At 35.2% G+C, this 22723-nt stretch overlaps 1 pseudogene; it reads right to left on the reverse strand.

Annotated features, from left to right (window-relative positions):
* Positions 1 to 22723, reverse strand: part of LOC149579870 (ABC transporter G family member 11-like) — an 87447-nt pseudogene that overhangs the window by 42013 nt on the left and 22711 nt on the right.

A 22723-nucleotide genomic window follows, 5' to 3' on the forward strand; every position in this document is an offset into this window, starting at 1 on the left:
AACTGAGGAAAGTTCTAATATTGATCTAGGAGTAGAGGAAAGTTCTAATAGTTGAAGCCTTACTTGCAAAGAAATATTCTAGGAGTAGAGGAATGTACTAAGGTAAAATCCCTCTAATCTATTTTTCTTGTGAAGAGATTGGTCATATTGCTGCCAGGTGTAATATCCCAAAATTGACTCATTGCCATGATCACCAATTCTGGTCTATCTGATCAATTCTAAAGTCCTATTTTACTAGGCAATTCTTCTTCTGATATTCGCTACTTGACTTAATTGTCAAATGTAGAAAACCCTAATCTGCATTATTCATGCTATTTATTTAATTCCTAAAGTATTGAATCATATTAGTCACATTAAACCTACTAATTAAGATTTAATTTAATTTGAAGTATTTATACATTAATTAAATTAAATTATATCCTAAGACTAATGTATTAGGGAATTAAAATATTTAATTTGATAATTGTGCCCACTTTAATTAATTAAATTAGATTATTCAATTAAATGAAAAAGGCATTTATGAGGTCATATCTCATTTATTAAATTAAAATAATATCTTTAAAATCCTCTCTTTAGTTCTAAAGTTGAAACTCTGAGTGAACTACTTCTTGAAATTGGAATCAATCTAGTTAACTTGCTCTCATACTTATGACAAGTTCAGTTAACTACTTATCACACTCAGATCTAAAACAGTTAACTTCACCTACATAAGGAATTTTCCATCCTAACTTAATCTTCTATTTAATATTAATCCTTCATCAAGGTTGATCTTGACCGTTGATCTATTCTTGGATTCTATTTAAGGGGCTCTCAATCCCTCATTACAGAGGTTGAATTTTCATGCTATTGAATTGCTATCGAATTGAATACCCACTTTCATAGGTTTAGAGGTGCTTTTTCTTAATATCTTAGTATCATTTAGATTAAACAATGCATACATGTAGCTTAATTTCTTTTATTACTTCTTAGATTAATGCTTGCATAACATATAGATTAATTTGCATAATCATATAGTTGCATTTAAATCCTTCATTCTAGAAAGGTTTGGTTTCCTGCATCTTAGTTCATAGAGCATAAACAGGCAAAATCCTTCTAGTTAGAAGGTAATACGTTGCACTATCAGACCTCTTGGATGAACTATCCCATGTTTATTCCAGGATCAATCCGTAGGTAAGGACAATGTTGAAGTGTGTGTGTGAAGTTTGAGGCCACATTCCACATATACATTTCTGGCACCCATCGTGGGGCCGAGAAAATCAAAATTTCTGGTTTCATTTGCATTAATTTCTGTCATTTTCATTGTTCTAAGGTACTATTTTGTATAGTTCTTTGAATCTTCACATGAGAAATTTCATTTTTGCGCAAAGATTTGAGGATCTCGCCAGAAGCTCTACACTTTCTCGCACAAAAAAGTGCCCTATTGCACAAGTCTTCGCATGACACCTCATTTTCTTACATAGTTCAATGAAAGATCTTGTGTGGTACTGCGTAAGATTTCATGCAAAATTTTGAAACAGCAAGGTTCATTTTAAATTTTTTTAGCATGTTGTTCATGATCTTTTATGGACGTGTTTTTTCTCTTAAGCATTACTATTCTATTTTTCTAGATTTTTTTAGCTTAACAGTTGTCTACAAGATATTTGATGAAGATTCCTCATACAAACCATTCAAAACATGAACTGACTATTTTTTTTGTAGGACGATTGTCGAAGATCAAATCTTAAAACCCACAAAACAATGTGTTTTCTTTCTTGCTTTCAAAACATAGTCTAATTAGGGCTTGTGAACTTCCTAGGGTGCAAGACAGAAGAATAGGGGATTATGCTCTTCACCACTTGGAGGTCATGACCAAGGGTGAATTAGAAACCTAGATGCTTCTAAAAGATGGAATTCCAAAGAAGGAAAACAACTTAATGGTTCTCTAGTGCTAGTCCTTTTCTATGATGAGATGATGGTTTTCTTTCAAGAGAAGTAAAATCTTTAGGAAGGATGAGTCTAGATTTATTAAGCTAAGTTAGTAATTAACTTGTTCTATGTGTTTGGGTGAGAAAGTAAGGTAGAGGAGTATGCTCTTTCCCCTTGAGGGAAATCATAAAATTTGACCTTTGCGTTTGAACCACCAGTCTGAGTTAATCCTTTAGAGGGCCTGTCGGAGTCATCCAACCTCCAAGAATGATCCAAGTGAGCACACTTCTTTTACCAAAGATTCCAACTCACTATAACCAAGATGCTTTGTAGAGTGAAAGACTCCAAAGCTAGATTAATTTCTTTCCCTTGATTCTTGATACCACTTATCAAGGGGAAGCTTTGTCTATTGCACTAGCTGACACCAGCCCTAGTCTTGCTAAGCAAGTGTGTGCACTCTTAGATGCTAGTGTGGGTTTCTAGTCTCAACTCTGCTTGCAGAGCCACCAAAAATTAATACAAATGTAAGCCAAGTAAAAACCTTTAGTTAGAAGCTACCCAGTTCACCTTCGAAAGGAGGCATATTCTTTGTGCAAGAAGGGGGAAGAATCTCTCCTATAGAACTCACCATAGGCATGCTAGTGGATGCTAGAAGATGGTATACGCACTTGTCCCCTACCACAAGGGTGCTCATTTAGCATATACTATTGAGTCCTTTGAATAAACCAAAAACATGGGTGCCCTCTAGGGGGTGACATGACTGTGTGAGGTGCATGCATGTGCATAAGTTGTGGGACAAAGGTTTTTCCTTCTCTACCATTTTATGTTTCTAGGGATAAAGTGTGTTTGTTATCAAATCCTAAACATGTCCAAACTTTCTTAAACAAACTAAAAGTAAAGACTCCCCCATCCCTCTAAGTTGCTTTGCCCTCAGTTGGATTGTATTCAACTACTACTTGCTTCCTATGTCCCATTGAAATCACTTTGTCTTTTTTAAAACTCAATGTCATTTTCACAAAATTTGGAAACCAACCCTAAAATCTTCCTATTATCTGTCAAACAAACCTGCAATCTATCCGAAAATGTCCAAAACTGTTGAAAATCTCTTCAAAATCCAACTCTATTATTAGTTTGGTCCTAAATTTTTTGCATAGTCTTGCATTTCTTCACGTGAGAACTCACTTTTTCACGCGAGCCAGTCTAGATCTTCGCACGAGAACTTGCATATGCTCGTGTAAGATCTTGCTATGTGTCTTTGTTGAGCCTATCACTTCTTTGCATGACCTAGAGCACATCCTCGCATGAGTTCAAATTGTTGTTCTGAAATTTCATGTTGCCCTGTGTAATTTCTCGTATGCCTCATAGAGGATCTTCACGTGAGACCTTGTTTTAAAACTATCAAATCAACTTGTTTGAGCAATTTGTGATCTATGTCTAGTCTATTTCCTGCATAGAGTTATCCCTTCTCTATCTGTAAATAGTCCCAAATAGCGACATTTAGCTTAATTGAAGATTTGTGATTTGTACTTTGACTAGTCTCATCTTTTAGTTGTCTTGAATCTCATTCTTTAGTGCATGTTGTACTCCTCATTATGATAGTCATAATCTTTGGCTATCCTAGCCTTCAAATTAGACTATTTGTGTCTTAGTATACAACACTCTTATCATGTCTTGTTGAGACTAGTTCTAGTGCAGTCATTGTCCAAATTCTTGCTTCTTGTCCTTGTCTATGATTGTTGCAACAAGAAGCGACAATGTGTTTTGTCCTCTTGGACTTAGGCAAGGTCATGCTAGGGGTCATAATCATGGTAGAGGTCACCTTCCTTTTATTACATAGACTACATCTAGTTCATCTAATGAGGCATCTTCACGATCTCCCTCACCCATCAGGTCACCTCAAGTCTAGCAAACATTCTCCATAAATTTGTGACAAAACAAGAACCCTTTGTATCAAGATGATCCTGTGACTAGTAGAGGTCTCATATCTATGAACAAAATGTCAAACTTCCTTTTCAAAGGACCTTTCAAATCACAACGTACTGCAATTGAACATGTTCCTACAATGACTAATCACAAACCTAAACATGGTAGTCATAGTAGACATCAAGAACCACCTAGGAATGACAAAGAGAAAGAACATGACACCGATGAGGAATAGGAAGAGGTGGAAATACTTCCTAAACACATAGCAAAATGTCAAAGAGACAAAAAATTTCTAAAGGTCATGGGAATTCTACTCAACGAAGAGAAAGAAAAGTACTTTCTCCAACTTGGCCAAGAGGGAGCTAAGCTACCCTCTCATTTCATTGTGGAAACCATCACCATGCTTGAAGAGGAAACTGAGACTTCCAAACTCCAAAAATAACCAAAAATTATGCAAGAAAAACTAGCTCAGATGATGCAAGAGAAAGACAAACTTGCTAAAACATACACCTTAGATGCTCTTTGTCCATTTCCATTTGACAAAATCATAGACATGCCTCATTTCCCAAGAGGATTAGAACTACCTAAGTATGAAAAATACTTTGGAACCACCAATCCCCAAGATCACTTGCGGGAATTTGGTGCCTTGTCTAGTTAATTTATTCATAAGCAGACATATCTCATGCATTTATTCCCTAGAAGTCTAGGTGGTTAGGCATTGGAGTGCTTCTCACAGTTTCCTCTTGGCATCAAAATGTTTGATGAAATCGCTTACTTGTTTGTCCAATAGTATTCTTATAACATTCAACACCCTATCAATATTCAAGATCTGTGTAACCTTAAGTAGAAAGTTGGGGAACCCTTCCTCACATTCCTCCAATGATGGATATAGTTATACACTAAATATTCATGTAAATATTCTAGAAATAGAAAGGCTTGAAATTTTCACTAATAATCTCTTACCTGATTTTGGGTACAGAGTTCAACTTCAAGGTCCACATACCTTTGAAGACATAATCACATAGGCCATCCGCATAGAGGAATTTATGGTCAAGAAGGGTGAACTCACTCTTCATAAGGACACAAAACAAGGCTCTACCTCCAACAAGGACAAAACCAAGTATGTCAACAAGAATCGAGAAATTGTGCATGATGGGGTTGTTGACAATGTCACTCCTAAACTTGCTAAGGCAACCTTTAATCTCATAGATGTCCTCAATGCGGCCAAAAATGCTGAGAAACCTCCTCCTGAAAATAAGAGATCTAGGAAAAATTTGAGAAACTCATGGACCACACATCCTAAACAAGAGTATACACCTCTGGGTGAACCTTTGGATGCGGTTTACAAAAAATTGTTACAAAAAAAGCTAATTTCACCACTAGACAACTCTTGCCCTTATGATCCACAATGTTTTCCACCATGGTGGAGTGAAATTGCATTTGTGAGTACCACCAAAATAAGGGACATAAAACTAGCAACTGCATAAACTTGCATCACAAAGTTCAAGATATGATTGATGCTGGTGATATTGTGGTAGATGGACATAAAAAGAACTCGGATCACAAGGCATTTAAAGAGCCCTTCCCAACTTATGAAAAAGGAGAGAGTTCAAAACCAAAACCTAACAACCAAGTCAACTATACATATTCTAACAATGATAACAATGCGGTAAACATGATTGAACCTATAGAAGTTGAATACTGTGATGTCATCACCATTAAGGGCAAGCAATATAATGATAAACCCAAGACACCATTTGTATTAAGGGGCCCTACTTCCAATGTAATAGAAACCACACCTTCACAACACTATGCTAATGCTATCATGTGCTCTTGCGCCAAGTTGGTGCTCGAAGGCCCCGCACCTTCTACTCTCGATCTTGATCAACATAAAGAAAAAGCCCTTGCTGGTCCATCTGGAAAAGGTGCAAAAATTGCAATGAGATCAGAAGAAACTAGTTATAGTGTTCTCAATCAATTGAAATGAACTAATGCTCAAATCTCCATTTTTGAGCTGCTTAAAATCTCACCTACTCAGGCAGATTTTGGACAAAGCCCTCACTAAGGAAAACATTCCTTAAGATCTTGATCTTGAGTGATTTCAATCCATTATAGGTCACATGACCTCACCTTATTTTATGTCCTTCTCTGAGGAGGATGATAACTCACTGAGTCACCCACATAATGAACCTCTACACATTGAGGTCATGATACATTAGACATGCATTCGTCAGGTACTCATCGAGAATGGCATAGGCCTAAACATTGTCTTTGCTTCTTTGCTTAGACAATTGAATTATTCTAAAGACTCTATTGATCCTCAATGCAAGATGACTATCAAAGCATATGATGAAGTTGAATGAAAGTCTCTAGGTCTTGTGGTCTTACCTATTCACATTAGTCCTGTAGAAAGGGATGTCACTTGTCAAGTGCTCAAAATTCCCTTGGCTTATAACATTCTACTAGGATGACCATGGATACATGAGATGCATGTTGTGCCATCCACATACCACCAATGCATCAAATTCCCATTTCATGGCTCTGAGGTTACTATTCCTGCTACTACTAGCTATACTTGCAATATGCTCAAAGTTGCTAAAAATTTCATCCCCACTAACAGGGAGTCTACTGATTATCATGATAATAAGTTGAAACAAATTGAGCAGTCATTCAAATTGAAAGAAACTAACATGGGGGAGTACCATATTAAACTAGTGATGTCATTAAGATCTCTTCCAGAGTCTCCTCATCATTATGGGAGATTCTCAAAGGCAAAGAAGCTATTTGTGCTAACCCCTCAAACCAAGTATAATGGAACTTTTTTCAAGGCTACAATTCCCCTAGAAGATGAAAGTGAAAATAAAGCCATTGCTGCATGGCTTTATAGAGAAGAGAATCCAGTAGACTTAACAAAGCAAGTTCGAGAGATCCCTCCTAAGAAATATAGGCTTGGTATTAGGCTCATGAAGTACTTTGGCTACAAGGGAACAGGCCCTATTGGGTGAAATAACAATGGTCTAATTGATCCTATCAAAGCAATAGCTCAAAGAAACATCAATACAACTAGCCTAGGCTTTAAGAAGGTCCCCTTCCATTTGGGGGCTAATAAATTCATATCAAAACCTGAGAATTCATCTGGAAATAGTCACAACTCGAGTCAGATATTCAAGATGAACAATCTAATGATGAGGATCCCTATCCTTATCCTATCCCTCATGATCTTGCTAAATTCTTTGCTGAGATGGATGACTTTGTGCAACGTGTCAGCACTATGGATGATACTAGTGATTCTTCTAAGGAAAATACTGATAAACCCAAAGCTCATTTAGAAAAGGGTGAGTCTAGTCAGTCATTACATATTGAGTACTTGTGCAAGAACCTAGATGATGAAGGTGAGTATGTCCCTATCATTGTTGGGGAGTTCTACAACCTTTCGCCATGTAGCACTAATTCTAAGGAATATGAATTTGACTCTCTTTTAGAAGCAACTACTAATAAAGACATTGACCACGTTTATGTCTATGAAAACCAACTTGAAGTGGGTGAAATGTCTAGGGTTTGGTTGGATGGGTCTGATCCAACTAGTGTCCTCGAGTCATTAGTTTTTGATGTTAGTACTCAGAGGCATTTGAACAGAGTTGTGGATAAAGCTGCTATAGGTCCTGTATTGCTGGTCCAAGCATTTAATGACTATATTGTAAACATAATCAAACCCATCACTACTCTTTCACTCACACATCCTGAGCTTATAGATTGGAACCCTAATGCATCTAGTGAAGTCTTGAAATTCCAGAGTGACTATGCTCTTGCCTGCTACCTAAATTCTATCAAACCTATAATGTCTTCCACTAGTGAATAGAGTGTCAACATGACTAAAGCTAAAATCAAATATCTCAGTCACACAATTAAAATGAAAAAATGAAAAAGGTCCGATGGTGAAAACCACACTGTGGCAATGTCAAAACCTAAAAAAAGTAAAAACAAAAGATGTATCCAAGGGTGAAAACCTCTCTAAGGTGCATGTAGATGAGATATTTGATGCACTTCCAAGTCACTTTCAAGAGAGATCATCAATGTTGATAGAGTTGACAGAACTAATCAACCTAGATACAAAAGAACATCCTCATATGATACATCTGGCATAGTCACTATCCCCTAAAGAAAGGGAGGACTTCATAGCCTTCTTCCAAGAGAAGAAGATAAATTTTTCTTGGACATATTCTAACATGCTAGGAATGGATCTTGATCTCATCATGCATCATCTATCCATTGCACCAAGCATCAAACTAGTTAAACAGAAACTTCAAAAAATGCATCCCCATGTTGCATTGCTCGTCAAATTGGAACTAGAGAAACTTTTGAAAGCAAGATTTATCCATGCAATTGATTATGCTGAATGGATATCCAACATTGTCCCAGTCTCCAAGTATGATAAATCTATTAGAGTTTTTATTAACTTCCATGATCTCAAGTTGGCATGTCCTAAGGATGATTTTTCACTTCCCAACATTGATATGATAGTGGACATGGTAGCAGTATATGAGATGTACTCACTCATGGATGGGTTTTTTGGTTATAATCAGATAAAAATTGCACCAAAAGATTAGGAGAAGATTGTTTTTACATGTGCATGGGGAACCTTTTGTTGGAATGTAATGCCATTTGGCTTGGAAAATGCTGGTGCAACCTATCAGAGAGTAGTAACTACAATTTTTCATGACATGATGCATAAGACCATGGAGGACTATGTGGATGATACCTTGTCAAAATCACAAAAGACAATCCTCATCTGCAAGGACCCATCCTAGATCGAATGGAAAAATTTAGTCTTCGACTCAATCCTAGAAAATGTGCATTTGGTGTCACATTAGTAAAGTTGCTGGGATACATCATGTCTACAAAAGGAATTGAAGTGGATCTAAAGAAAGTTCAAGTAGTTATGGATATGCCTCTGCCTCAAAACATCAGCTAGATGAGAGGTCTACAAGGAAGACTCCACTATATTTTTAGGTTCATCTCACAGTTGGCAGATAGATCACAACCCTTCACAAAGACTTTACATAAGGGTGTGAAATTCAATTGGAGTTAGGATTGTGAGCAAAGCTTAACACAAATCAAACAATATCTTGCCAATCCACCACTCCTAATGCCTCCTATCTATGGGAAGCCTTTGATTTTGTACATTTCAGCAACTAAAACATCTATGAAAATCCTATTAGCTTAAGAAGACAATGATAACAAAGAGAGAGGTATTTACTACTTGAGTTGTACACTGATCTCTTATGAGAAGAACTACAACATCATTGAGAAAGATTGCTTGACAGTCGTCTTTTCTTCTTAGAAGTTGAGACACTACATGCTTGCCCACACTACATGACTAGAGGCTAAAATAGATCCACTGAAGTATTTATTCAGTAAGGCAGCTCTCACATGAAGATTGGCTAAATGGGTCATGATACTTGGTGAATTTGACATTCAGTATGTTAAATCCAAAGCTATCAAGGGACATACAATTGCAGATCAGTTAGTAGATGCACTTATGTAGAGTCTCCTACCAATGAGTCAATTCTGACACTCACACACCAAACGTGGGTCATGTTCTTCAATGGGTCCTTCACACAATAGGGATCTGGTGCTAGATTACTCTTCATAACACCATAGAGATATTCATTGCCCAAAGCATACAAGATTTTATTTCCTTGTACAAACAAAATTGCTAAATATGAGGCTTTGATTAATGACATGAAGATTGAGGCCGAATGGAGAGTGGATCAGTTAGATATCTTTGGAGATTCTCAACTTATAATCAACCAAGTTAATGATGTGTATCAAATAAAGGATGAGAAATTGATTCCTTACAAATGCATGGTTGATGATATAAAGAAGTATTTTGTGCACATCACCTTCCAACAAATTCCTCGAACAGATAATAAAGCAGCTTATACTATGGCTACTTTGGCCTCCTTGCTACAGATGCCTAAAAATGATCTCCAACATGAGGTCTTGGTGGAAGCATTACACTACCCAGCCTATGACACCTTTAATTCTAGGATGATTTGTTCTATTGTATGACAAGACTCATCTTGCTACCATCACATCTATTTCTATCTTTGTAATCAAACCACTCTAAAAGGTCTAACCTAGAATGAGAAACATTACCTAATCTACAATGCTTCACAGTATGTTATTATTGCTGATGATCTATTTAGGAGAAGTCTCAACAGAACACTTCTTAGGTGTTTAGAATCCAAAGATTCTAAACATGCATTAATTGACATTCATGAGGGCATTTGTGGATCCCACTCAAATAGCTTGACACTAGCTCATAAACTCATTAGAGTTGGTTAGTATTGGCCTAAAATGGAGCAAGAAGCTATCAAGTATGCTAAATCTTGCAAGTAGTGTTAGCTCCATGGGAATCTGATCCATGCTCCAGCTAGGGAGTCAATTCCATCTACTACAACGTGGCCATTTCAAAAATTGGCTTTTGACTTGGTGGGTTAGATTCATCCAATCTCTTCTAATGGACATAAGTTCATTATCATAGCTACAGACTACTTCATCAAGTGGGTAGAGGTAGTACCTCTTGCAATAGCAAATGGAAAGACTATAGCTCTTTTATCACAAACTACATCATCTGTAGGTATAGTGTACCATCCTTAATCATTATTGACAATGGAGGATAGTTCAAAAACAAAGACCTCAAGGAACTATGCAAGAGATTCAAAATCATAGAACATTGGTCTTCTATCTATTACCCCTAGGGTAATGGTTAGGCTGAGGCATCCAATAAGGCGATCCTTAAGATCCTCCATCGCACAGTTAGTAAATTTGGGAAAGATTTGGCACCTCCAAATTAATCTAGCCTTGCAGGCATATAGTACCAGCATCAGGAGTCCAATAGGTACAATGCCTTTCGCTTTGGTTTATGGAGTTGATGTTGTGCTTCCAATAGAGGTTGAGATTCCTACCTTGAGAATCTCTATGAAAGGCCTTATTACTGATGAAGACTATAGGATAGCTCAACTTCAAGATTTAGTGCTACTAGATGAATGTCGACAAGTGGCATGTGATCATATGTGAGCTTATAAACAGTGAATGTCAAGAAGCTACAATCAGAAAGTTAGGCCACATGACTTCCAACTGGGTGATCTCATCCTGAGAGAGAACCCTAAGAATCAACAACAATGAGTCTAGAAAGGAAAGTTTGAATGAAACTGGCTTAGTCCCTACATCATTACTGCAGTGTATGGATTTGGTGCTTACCAACTTTCCATAGCCAAGGGAGAAGTGCTCAAGGAACCTATCAACACTCTCCACCTGAAGCAATTTTATAGCTGATCTATTTATAGAAGCTCTTTGTACATATCTAAATGTCCTAAAAAAATCCTAAAAATCTGAAAAAGTCCTAAAAAAAATTGTTACCCTGGTGAAAACCTAGCAATAGGTGCCTTGGTAACACTAATAAAATTAAAAATTCCAAAAAATACAAAAAAATCAGAAAAGGAAAAATACAATTTTTTTTTTGAAAAACAAGAAAAGTGCCATTGGTGAAAACCTGGAAATAGGCATCGTGGTAGAAGAAAATAGAATCTCTGCCAAGAAGGTGAAAACCTAGTAAACACACGAATCTTGTTCCTAATGCTTCATCTTGCAGTGCATCTTCTAGTTTGTTGTACAGTTGCTTTCTTTCTTTAGTTTGTCACTTTTGCTCATATATCCATGGGTTGAGTCTTGTCACAACTTAGGGGCGTTCCCCTTAAGTGTCACTATTTTCGAGGTTCTCCTCATAGAATCTCTTTTGTGATAGTCATTAGTCATTCTGGCTATGTCTGCCTATTGTCGCCAGTGTCACTCTTTTTGAGGTTCTCCTCATAGAATCTCTTTTGTGAAAGTCACCAGTCATTCTAGCTATCTGCCTATTGTCACCAGTATCACTCTTTTCGAGATTCTCCTCATAGAATATCTTTTGTGATAGTCACCAATCATTTTTTTGTATTTTCCTACTGTTGCCAATGTCACTCTTTTAGGTTCTCCTCATAGAACCTCTTTTGCAATAGTCACTAGTTTTTTCAATTGCATTTTCCTATTGTTGTTCACATCACGTTCCAAGATTCCTTTATGGAAGATCTCTCTTGTGTCAGTCACCAGTCATCCTAGCTATGTCTGTCTACTATTGCTCAGTCCTCTTTAGGTTCTTCACCTTGAAGATTCCTCTTTGACCTCAGTCACTAGTCATTCTGACTGCATTTTCCTACTGTTGTCACCCTACTGAAGAGATTTATCTCATCCATGTTTTAGATACTAACACTTGACATCAATCCCATGACAAACTTTCAACTCAAGATGACATACTTGCTTGGATATGCTGAGCATTTTCTTTGATTTTCTTTTTCTTTCATCATGTCTCCTTGAGCAACTCAATGATGTCATTTCTGACTAGAGAAGTGATGACTAGGGGCATGGTCTTTTCTTTGTTTTTTGTTTGCGGTTTAGTTCTAATAAGTTGACATATTCCTATAAGAGGGGTGTCCAATATAAGAGCCTCCATCTTGTATTGGATGGTCGGGTGTACCTCGACTCCTTTTATATGAATATGTCAATAATATTGATTCTGCTCCTTATCTATTGGAGTGAACTCTTCATGGTACAATACATACTAATACTCATCTTGTTAAGTGAACGTATGGGTCAGTGCGAGCATATCTAGCACACTTCTGTCTTAGGTTACGAAAGTAAGGGTCGTTGCAGATAGAATAAATACTAAGTGTTTGGCATAAGAAGGATCTTCCATGTGTTTTGTGTGTCTGCCATGCAAGCAACATTCTAATCATCCTAGCATCTATCTTTGATGCTTATGTTAACTTGCTATATTGAAAGGGACAAATGTTCTGGTCATTCTGGCTTCTTGTGCCTCGAATGCTTGCATTTAATCCTAACAAAATTGTATGACATATAGGATTTCCTCCTATGCTCGATGATGATAAATTGTTGAGGCTTGGTAACCAGACCTAAGGTTGCATCTAGCATAGGGATGTATTGCATAAGCACATGGTTTGCTTGCAAATCTACTTCCATCCTTCATGACGAGGAATTGTTGGCTTCTTCAAAGTATCATGTTTCTTCATGACTGCACAAATGATTGATTAATCACCCTCTTGGCTAATTTGACCATTTTGAATCCATTTTTAGGGATCAAATTCGAAATTTGACACACTTAAGTGGCTCAAAAACACATTTTAAAATTTAAGGACCGACACGGTTGAACACTTGTGCAGTCCAATTTTTTTTGATACTTTGTGATTCTTGGAATCTTTTCAACTCAAAATTCTTCATGTTTTCAAAATTTATTTTGGAAAATTCAATGCAAGTCAACAGTTCTCAATTCTGGTCAACATTTGGTCAAACTTGGTCTTCTAGACCTTGAAACCATGCTGAATTGACTCTACATTTTCTTTTGATCATTCTGATCTCTTCTACACTCTACTACATCTTGTATGTCCTCTATATCTCTCAACATGCTCCTTACATCATATTTCTGGTGTGTCATCTTTTGATTTCACTCTCGAGGGGGTAGGATGATTACATCATTGAACTCAAATTCCAAATCAATCTGAATATTCATTGGTCAGGGCATCTTGTTCCCATCTTATGTCCTCACCATTCGGGGTATCTCATCACTAGGGGCATCTTTTTTCCCTCTATTTAACATCTTTTTCATCTATTTCATCTTGTCATTAGTTGATCATACTTTATAGTAGTTATTATTAGATTTCAATGGATAGGTATCAAGACAATCTAAACCTTGACTCCTGAGGATCAAGCCTTGTTATGGGGATGATTCTATGACTCATAATTTGATCTTGCTATCTTTCATTGATTCATGTATCTAGGTGTTCTATTTGGATCCTTAAAGGTTAAGCTCCATTCTGGAGATAATCTTTTAAATGCTTATCAGATCTTAGGTATCTAAGTGTTCTATCTAGATCCTTAAAGGTTAAGCTCCATTCTAGAGACAATATTTTAAATGCTATCAATTTAAGGTATCTAGATGTTTTATCTGGATCCTTAAAGATTAAGCTTCATTTTGGAGATAGTCTTTCAAATGCTTATCAAATCTTGGGTATCTAGATGTTCTGTCTGGATCCTTAAAAGTTAAACTTCTTTTTGAAGAAAACCTTTAAAATGCTTATCAATTCAAGTATCTAGGGGTGATACTTGGATTCCTTAGGATTAAGCTCTGTTCTAGAAATGGTCCTTAAAAGCTCATCAATTAGTCTTCATGACATCAACTTCGGAACCAATCTTACTTATTGATCTGTGCATCACACTTTTTGATTTTCTTTGAATTGAATGTGCTGCTCGTACATTCATTCAAAAAGGGGCAAAATGTACTACCCCAAAATTGGCTCTTTACCATGATCTCCAATTTTGTTCTATGTGATCAATTCTAAAGTCCTATTTCACTAGGCAATTCTTATTCCAACATTCGCTAGTTGACTTAATTGTCAAATGGAGAAAACCTTCATTTGCATTAATCATGCTATTTATTTAATTCCTAAAGTATTGACTCATATTAGTCACATTAAACCTACTAATTAAGATTTAATTTAATTTGAAGTATTTATACTTTAATTAAATTAAATTATATCCTAAGACTAATGTATTAGGGAATTAAAATATTTAATTTGATAGTTGTGCCTACTTTAATTAATTGAATTAGATTATTCAATTAAATGGAAAAGGCATTTATGAGGTCATATCTCATTTATTAAATTAAATAATATCTTTAAAATCCTCTCTTCAGTTCTAAAGTGGAAACTCTGAGTGAACTACTTCTTGAAATTGGAATCAATCTAGTTAACTTGCTCTCATACTTATGACAAGTTTAGTTAACTACTTATCACACTCAGATCTGAAACAATTAACTTCACCTGCACAAGGAAGTTTCCATCCTAATTGAATCTTCTATTTAATCTTAACCATTCATCAAGGTTGATACTGACCATTGATCTATTCCTGGATTCTATTTAAGGGGCTCGCAATCCCTCATTACAGAGGTTGAATTTTCATGCTATTGAATTGCTATCAGATTGAATACCCACTTTCATAGCTTTATATGTGCTTTTGCTTAATATATTAGTATCATTTAGATTAAACAATGCATACATGTAGCTTAATTTCTTTTATTACTTCTTAGATTAATGCTTGCATAACATATAGATTAATTTGCATAATCATATAGTTGCATTTAAATCCTTCATTCTAGAAAGGTTTGGTTGCCTGCATCTCAACTCTGAGAGCATAAATAGGCAAAATCCTTCTAGTTAGAAGGCAACGAGTCACACTATCAGACCTCTTGGATGAACTATCCCATGTTTATTCCAGGATGAATCTGGAGGTAAGGACCATGTTGAAGTGTGTGTGTGAATTTTGAGGCCACATTTTGCATATACACCAGGTGTCCAAACAAAGAAAGCAAGGATGAGAAGAAAAGCCATAAGTATAAAGGAAAGAAAGAATCCAAAGGTCACAAAGGTAAGAAAACTTGTCTTATGGTTAAAGATTCTAATAACAATGACGATGAAATAGTGTACATTGCTGTAAAAGATGAATATGATGATGAAGGACATAAGATGGCACTTATCTCTCATGTTAGTAAAAATGATACATGGATCATAGATAGTGGATGTTCACACCATATGACTAGAGATAAAATAAAATTTGAACATTTTGAGCCCTATGATGGAGGTAGTGTAAGGTTTGGAAAAAATGAACCTTGTTGCATAAAAGGAAAATGCTGTATCTAATTAACCAATGAACTTGTATGTGAAAATGCCTATTGAGTTGAAGGACTAAAACATAATCTACTAAGTGTGGCACAACTGAACAATATTGGATTCAAGCTAGAATTCATGAATGGTAAGGCAAGACTACTAGATGATAGAGGAAATTTGATTGGATGAGGCAAGCAAACAAAAGGTAACCTATTTTATCTTGATCTTGGTGAGTGCTCACATTTCATTGATCAAGTAGAATAAAGTTGGTTATGGCACAGAAGACTATGTCATGTAAAATTTGATGACATGGTCCAGATAAGAAAACTCAAAAAAGTAAGAGATATCCCTAGTTTGAAAAAACCAGATGTTGGTTTATGTAAAAATTGTCAAATTGGCAAAATGGGAAAGACTTATTTTAAAAGAAAAAACTATCAGTTAGAAGATGTCTTAGAAATTGTGCATACTAACTTATGTGGACCAATTGGAATAGAAAGTTATAGTGGAGAAAAATTCTTCATTCTTTTTGTTGATGACTATTCTAGAACGATGATTGTTATGTATCTAAGAGAAAAATCAAAAGAATTTGAGAAATTCAAATGTTATTTGGCAAGAGTAGAAAAGGAAACTAGAAAAAGATTGAAATTCTTAAGATCAGACAGAGGTGGTGAATTCATCTCCAATGAATTCAACAATTTTTGCATTGAAAGAGGAATCAAAAGACAAGTATTAGCCCCTGGTACTCCTGAGCAGAATGGAATAGCTAAAAGAAGAAATAGATCCATCATGGATTGTGCAATGATCCTAATGATTGAAAAGAATGTTGCTATCAAATACTGGAAAGAAGCTATTAGCACTGTAGTTCATACCTTGAACCGAGTACAGTTGAAGAAGGAATCAAACAAAACTCCCTATGAACTATGGTATGGCTATAAACCCAATGTAAGCTTCTTTAAAGTATTTGGCAGCAACTGTTATATCTTGAAAGAGTCTAGAAAAAGAAAATTTGATGTAAAATGTGATGAAAGTATATTCCTAGGATATTCTTGCAGAAGTAAAGTATATAAATATTTGAACTTGTCTACTCACAAAATTATAGAAAGTGGACATGTGAGAATTGATGAGTTTGCGAAAAAGATTGAAGAAGAATGCAAAAAGGAACTAGAAGATTACAAATGATTTGTCTACTTTGAGCCTAATACATTTCCAAACATCTTTGACAAAAAGGAGACTTCAACTCCTGAGCTTTCTAAATCTCCATTAGTTACCAAGTTGTAGAACATGCAAACTGAGACACAGGGACCCAAGTCACATTTAGAGGCTATCAAGCTAGTGCATACCGAGTTGGAAGGACCCGAGCTACAAAAAGAGGAACCTAAGCCTGAAGCTGAGATTCAAAATGAAGATAGTACAATTCATTCAAAAGCCAAAGAACTAGTATTGGCTAAATATGTCAGAAGGCATCATGCACCTAATTAGATCATTGGAGATAAATAAGATGGAACAATGACAAGAAGAAAATTGAAAGGTACATATTTACTTGTTGAATTTGAACCTAGAAGTGTTAAAGATGCACTAGAAAATGAAAGTTGGATTGAGGCTATGAATGAAGAAATAGGACAGATAGAAAATAACAAAACTTGGACTCTTGTTCCTAGACTAAAGGATAAAAATGTGATTGGTACAAAATGAGTATTCAAAAACAAGCTAAATGAAGATGGAAAAGTATCAAGAAACAAAGCAAGATTATTATGTAAAGGCTATTCTCAAGAAGAAGGTATTTATTACGGTGAGACTTCTTCCCTCGTTGCAAGATTGGAAGGTTTTAGGACTTTACTTGTATATGCAGCTCACAAAGGATTCAAAGTATATCAGATGGATGTTAAATCTACATTCTTGATGAAGAAGTCTACATTGAACAACCAGAAGGTTTTGTTGATCCTGACAAAAGAAACATCATTTTCAAATTACACAAAGCACTATATGGTCTCAAACAAGCTCTTAGAGCCTAGTATGAAAGATTACATAACTGTCTGACAAAGATTGGTTTTCAAAGAACAAATGATAATAGTAGTCTGTATATCAAGGAAGGACCAAATAAGATGATTGTGTTGGCAGAAATATTTGTGGATGCTACTCTATTTACAGGAAATGAAGACCTATGCAAAGAATTTTTTGAACAAATGAATAAAGAGTTTGAGATATCCATGTTTGGTGAGATAAAATTCTTTGTTGGATTGTAGATACAATAGAACAAAAATGGTATCTATATCACTCAATCTAAGTATATCAAAGAGATACTCAAGAAGTTTGTAATGGAAGATTCAAAACTTGTTGGTACCCCCATGTGTACTAGACTTAAGCTTAGCAAAGATGATGATTCCAAAGAAGTAGATTAGACCTTATACCGATCAATGATTGGAAAATTATAGTATGTAGTACATACAAGGCCTAATATTGCCTTAGCAATTAGAATAGTAGCAAGATTCTCAGCAAAACCCAAAGAAAACCACATGATGGCAATCAAAAGAATCTTGAGATATTTGAAAGGTACTAAAGACTCTTACTTATGGTACAAATTTGGAGGCAATCTAGACTTAAAAGTGTTTACTAATGCTTATTAGGTAGGAAATTTGATGGAAAAAAAAACACTAGTGGTGGAGCTTTCTTTCTTGGTAAAAGACTAGTATCTTGGACAAGCAAGAAGCAAAACTACACATCCCAATCCACAACAGAAGTAGAATATGTGGCATTAGTAGTAAATTATTCTAACATTGTTTAGTTCAAATAATTGTTGGAAGGAATGAAGGTTGAAATCAAAGAGCTAGTAGTCATGTATTGTGATAATACAAGTGCAATAAATATATCAAAGAATCTACTGATGCATTCCAAAACAAATGACATTTCTATAAAATATCACTTTGTAAGAGAATTGGTATAGGAAAAAGAAATTAGATTGAGATATGTGCATACAAAAGAACAAATTGCAGATATATTCACCAAAAAATTACCTAAGGATGCATTCTTGTATCTAAGAGGTAAGCTAGAGGTCATTCCCCTATCTAAAGCTCACTAAAATAAAGTTTAGTGATGCATCAATAGGAACCAAGTTGAAGATCAATGAGTTGATGCAGCTTAGTCAAGAGCATATTATAGATGAATTAGTACTCAAGGTACGTTGATACTAGTTTGGCATGTGTTGTCAAAGAGGGAGAAGTTTACTGTCATATCTTTCTAAAATTTTTTCATTCCAAGAGGGAAAAGCTAAGTAATTATTTCATAGAGGGAGAACATTGAAATGTAGAAGAAGTTTTCTATGAGTAATCAAAGAGGGAGAAACTTTCTGTCAGAGGGAGTCTTGTTCCCAAATTTCATTGTGCTATGACCTGTTGTGTTGCCATCAATGCTAAAGAGGGAGATTGTTGGATACAATTGACTAATTGTGTGTAGTCTTTGATATTACACAAATGTCATATCAAAAGATAGACAGTGCATACTAAGCTCACTTTGTCAGCAAGACAATTTTTCTTTTCTACCGAGCATTCTAAGTTTACTCTGTGCGAGGACAGTGTCTACCAAGCTCACTTGAGCATCGAAGGAATTCTTATAGAAAAGAGTGTTAACTGAGCTCACTTGGTTAACAAAAGAAAGTTGGACAGAGTTAGTGTTGATCGAGTTCATTCAGTTGCCAAAGGATTTTCACAAGTTTGCAGTGTTAACCGAGTCTCTGTTGGTTAACACAAGAAAATGTTTCAGAGCTCATTTTCACCGAGCAGGGTCAGCTAATGAAGGATTTTGTTATTTTGGCATATGAAGCTTAATTATTTTACTTATTTTTTCTAGAAAACTATGGTAATGAATATTGGTTATTCTAATTTGTATTTGAGCCAACTTGACAATCTGGAGGGTATAAGTATAAGGTCAAGTTATGATTTCAATGTGTGCAAGTGTGTTGATTGAATTGAAAAGAGAAAAGAGTGGAAGCGAACTTGAAGGATAAGTAGGTATCCTTGTGGAGCAAAAAAGTAACATTCAATTAGGAAGGATCAAGCATAAGAAAAATAGAGATCTATATTCAACAATTCAGTTGCATCACAACCAAGTCATTCCATTGTTACTCTTTAACCATTGTAGCAGTGATCTAAAATCTCTTAACAGAGTTGGTTTAACAACCAGTTGTAAATCCTCTAACAAGGTAGTAATTCCATTGAATTTTTTGAAGACCTCTGACAAGGCCACTTCTAACAGGATGATTAAATCCTCTAACAAGGTCACACCTAATAGTGTGTTTTGTAACCTTTAACTGGGTTGGCTCCTAACAGGGCTCACTTTAGAAGAGTGAAAAATAGTAACTAGTTACATTGGTAGTTTTTCTCATATTGGGTTTCCACATTAAATCTTGGTGTCTCATGTGTTCATTTCTTTCTCTTATGCATGCAAATTAAGGTTAAGTAATTACTAATAACATCTGATGGAAAATTGATTACCGAGTTACAACAATTTTTGTTTGTTTATCGAGCATCAATAGTAATCAATTTTATTAGTTTGAATTTTATTTGATGATATCTAAGGGATTTGTAATTTATTTTAGTAGTAACTAATCCCCCCCCCCCCCTCCTCAATTACTCCTCTTATACTTCCAACACATATATCCTCCATCCCATATACATTGTTGTCCTATCATCCTCCTCCCTAGTACTTCAAGATACCAGCTACAACATCTATAGTCTATCAGTGCATGGGAGAATTTATTGTTCATCATCATCCACCAAAAAATGGTTAACCATAGCATCTCCAAATAGAATGTGGTTAGTGGGGGATTGACTGTTTGGTTTTTGGACTGACAATTGTGCATGAGATAGATGACCAACAACGGCTAAATAGACTAACGCATATATGTATCTCAAATCTATAGCATTTGTGAGATTTTCTCTATGTTCTTGAGTGATTCTTATACAACTTGAGGGCCATTTTTGTTTCCATTTTTTTGTTATATTTTCTCCCATTAGCGCAGGGGTGAGTGTGGGGAGGATTCACTCCACTTGCTAGAAACTCTAGTACTACCATTTGTGAGATTTTCTCTGTGTTCTTGGGTGATTCTTATACAGATTGAGTGCCATTTTTTTTTTTTTTTTTTTTTGTGAGATTTTCTCCCATTAGCATGAGGGTGAGTGTGGGGAGGATTCATTCGCTTGCTAGAAACTCTAGTACCACCATTTGTGAGATTTTCTTAATGTTCTTCGATGATTCTTATATAGCTCAAGGGCCATTTTTGTTTCTATTTTTTTGTGATATTTTCTCCCATTAGCTTGGGGGTGAGTGTGGGGAGGATTCACTCTGCCTGTTAGAAACTCCAGTATCACCATTGACACACCCAACCCAACCTGTTTCAAAAATAGGGTTATGTTGCAGAGAAGTCTGTGGACTTTGATTTGTGAAGCCAACTTAGTTTTGGATTTCTTCTCTATTTGTTTTCCACCAGTGGAATCTGCCCTTCAACAAAAAATTCTAAGTGTATGTGTATTCTATCCCATTGTTATTGTTTCCTTTTATTCGATATAATTTTTTTGCGGTATCTATAGATTGTCACTAAAATTGAAATTGTTTTCAACTCTTTTGATAAAAAAGATAGTTAAACTCAATTAAATATGAGATTGTAGTTAATAATGTAATAAACCTGAGGCATTCACATAAAATCCCCAATTTTTCATATATTTTGTTTGGTTTGTAATATAATAAGTCTTTTATTTCATCTTTCACAAAGGGTTTCTTTCTCATCAAACTTACTATATTTTTTGGGTTTTTTTTGAAATAATGAACCCTAATTTCATGGTGTATCTATTAGGTCATTTGCACTAAAATTTCATTTAGTAAGATCCATCTAGCTATAGTTTTGAAATATTTATGCTTATCACTACACTTTCCTTTCTATCATTTGCACTATAATTTGATTTAGTAAGATCTATCTAGCTATAGTTTTGAATAGTTAATTCTTATCCATACACCTCCCTTCTATATACTCTTTTATGTCCTAGGTCATAGTAGGGACTTGACCCTTAGAATTTTAATATTCAAGTTAAAAAAATAGTTTACTCCTGATCTCATTTGGCACTAAGGGTAAACAAAACATGCTATTAGTTCAATTTTTTGCCACATCCTTGTATGTTAAGGCACTCAATTGTATTCATTTTTCATTCTATGTGTGGTTAATATAAAACCATCTTTTAATCTTGCACACATATATTTGAAGATCAAATGATGCAAACATGTTCATTTGTGACATAACAACTATCCCTTTAAGGCATATTTAATTGTCAATCTCCCATTAAGGAATCTTTAATTGTCAGTCTCAAATGTATATTAAATGAAATTGAAATAAATTGGGTGACATTAGATGGAAATAACTCTCAAATGATTTGCCTATCTTTTCCTAAATATGAATGTGGCCTTGACTTATAGATTCAGTTTGTCTTAATGATCCCAATAGAAACCAACCAATCATATCAAGCTACAATCTTAGAAAAAATCCAATTCAACATGTACATAAAAATATTCATCTCCTTTTAACACACTATTTAAAATAGCTAGCTATCATATTATAAACTAAAATAGCTAGCTATCATGCATACACTAGTGGTTCAAAGGATGAAAAAAACCATTATTAAGTATAAATAATTTATGGTTCCTACCATTTAGCTTTCTTAGTTTTAAAGCTCTCTTCATTTGTGATAGCAATCAATTGGTTCAATTGTCATCTGTGCATGAGTATTAATCATTTCAGTGTTTCTTGCTGAATTTTTTGCAATACAACTCCAAATTGTTTATGCATTATTAAGAAAACTCAGCACAACTGTGTTTTTTATATGAACTTTAGTAGGTAGAAATAGAGAACTATCTTTTGTTTAGTACAATTTATTAGAGGGTTTGAAGGAGACCATTATAAAATTTCAAACCATATTAACTACTCTTTGTTTTTGGTTAAGTATTTGAGCCTCACTTTATTCACAAAATTATTTCATGAAGACTTCTTTCTTAGTATGGTAAATGGGGGAAGGGAATTGAATTGGGAAGTTATTCAATTGTTTGCAATTTTTGTGGTCAAGTGAGTCACATGAATA

This window comes from Cupressus sempervirens, chromosome 1, assembly GCF_028749045.1.
Source record: "Cupressus sempervirens isolate cs-2001-9-10 chromosome 1, ASM2874904v1, whole genome shotgun sequence".
Taxonomy (NCBI): Eukaryota; Viridiplantae; Streptophyta; class Pinopsida; order Cupressales; family Cupressaceae; genus Cupressus; species Cupressus sempervirens.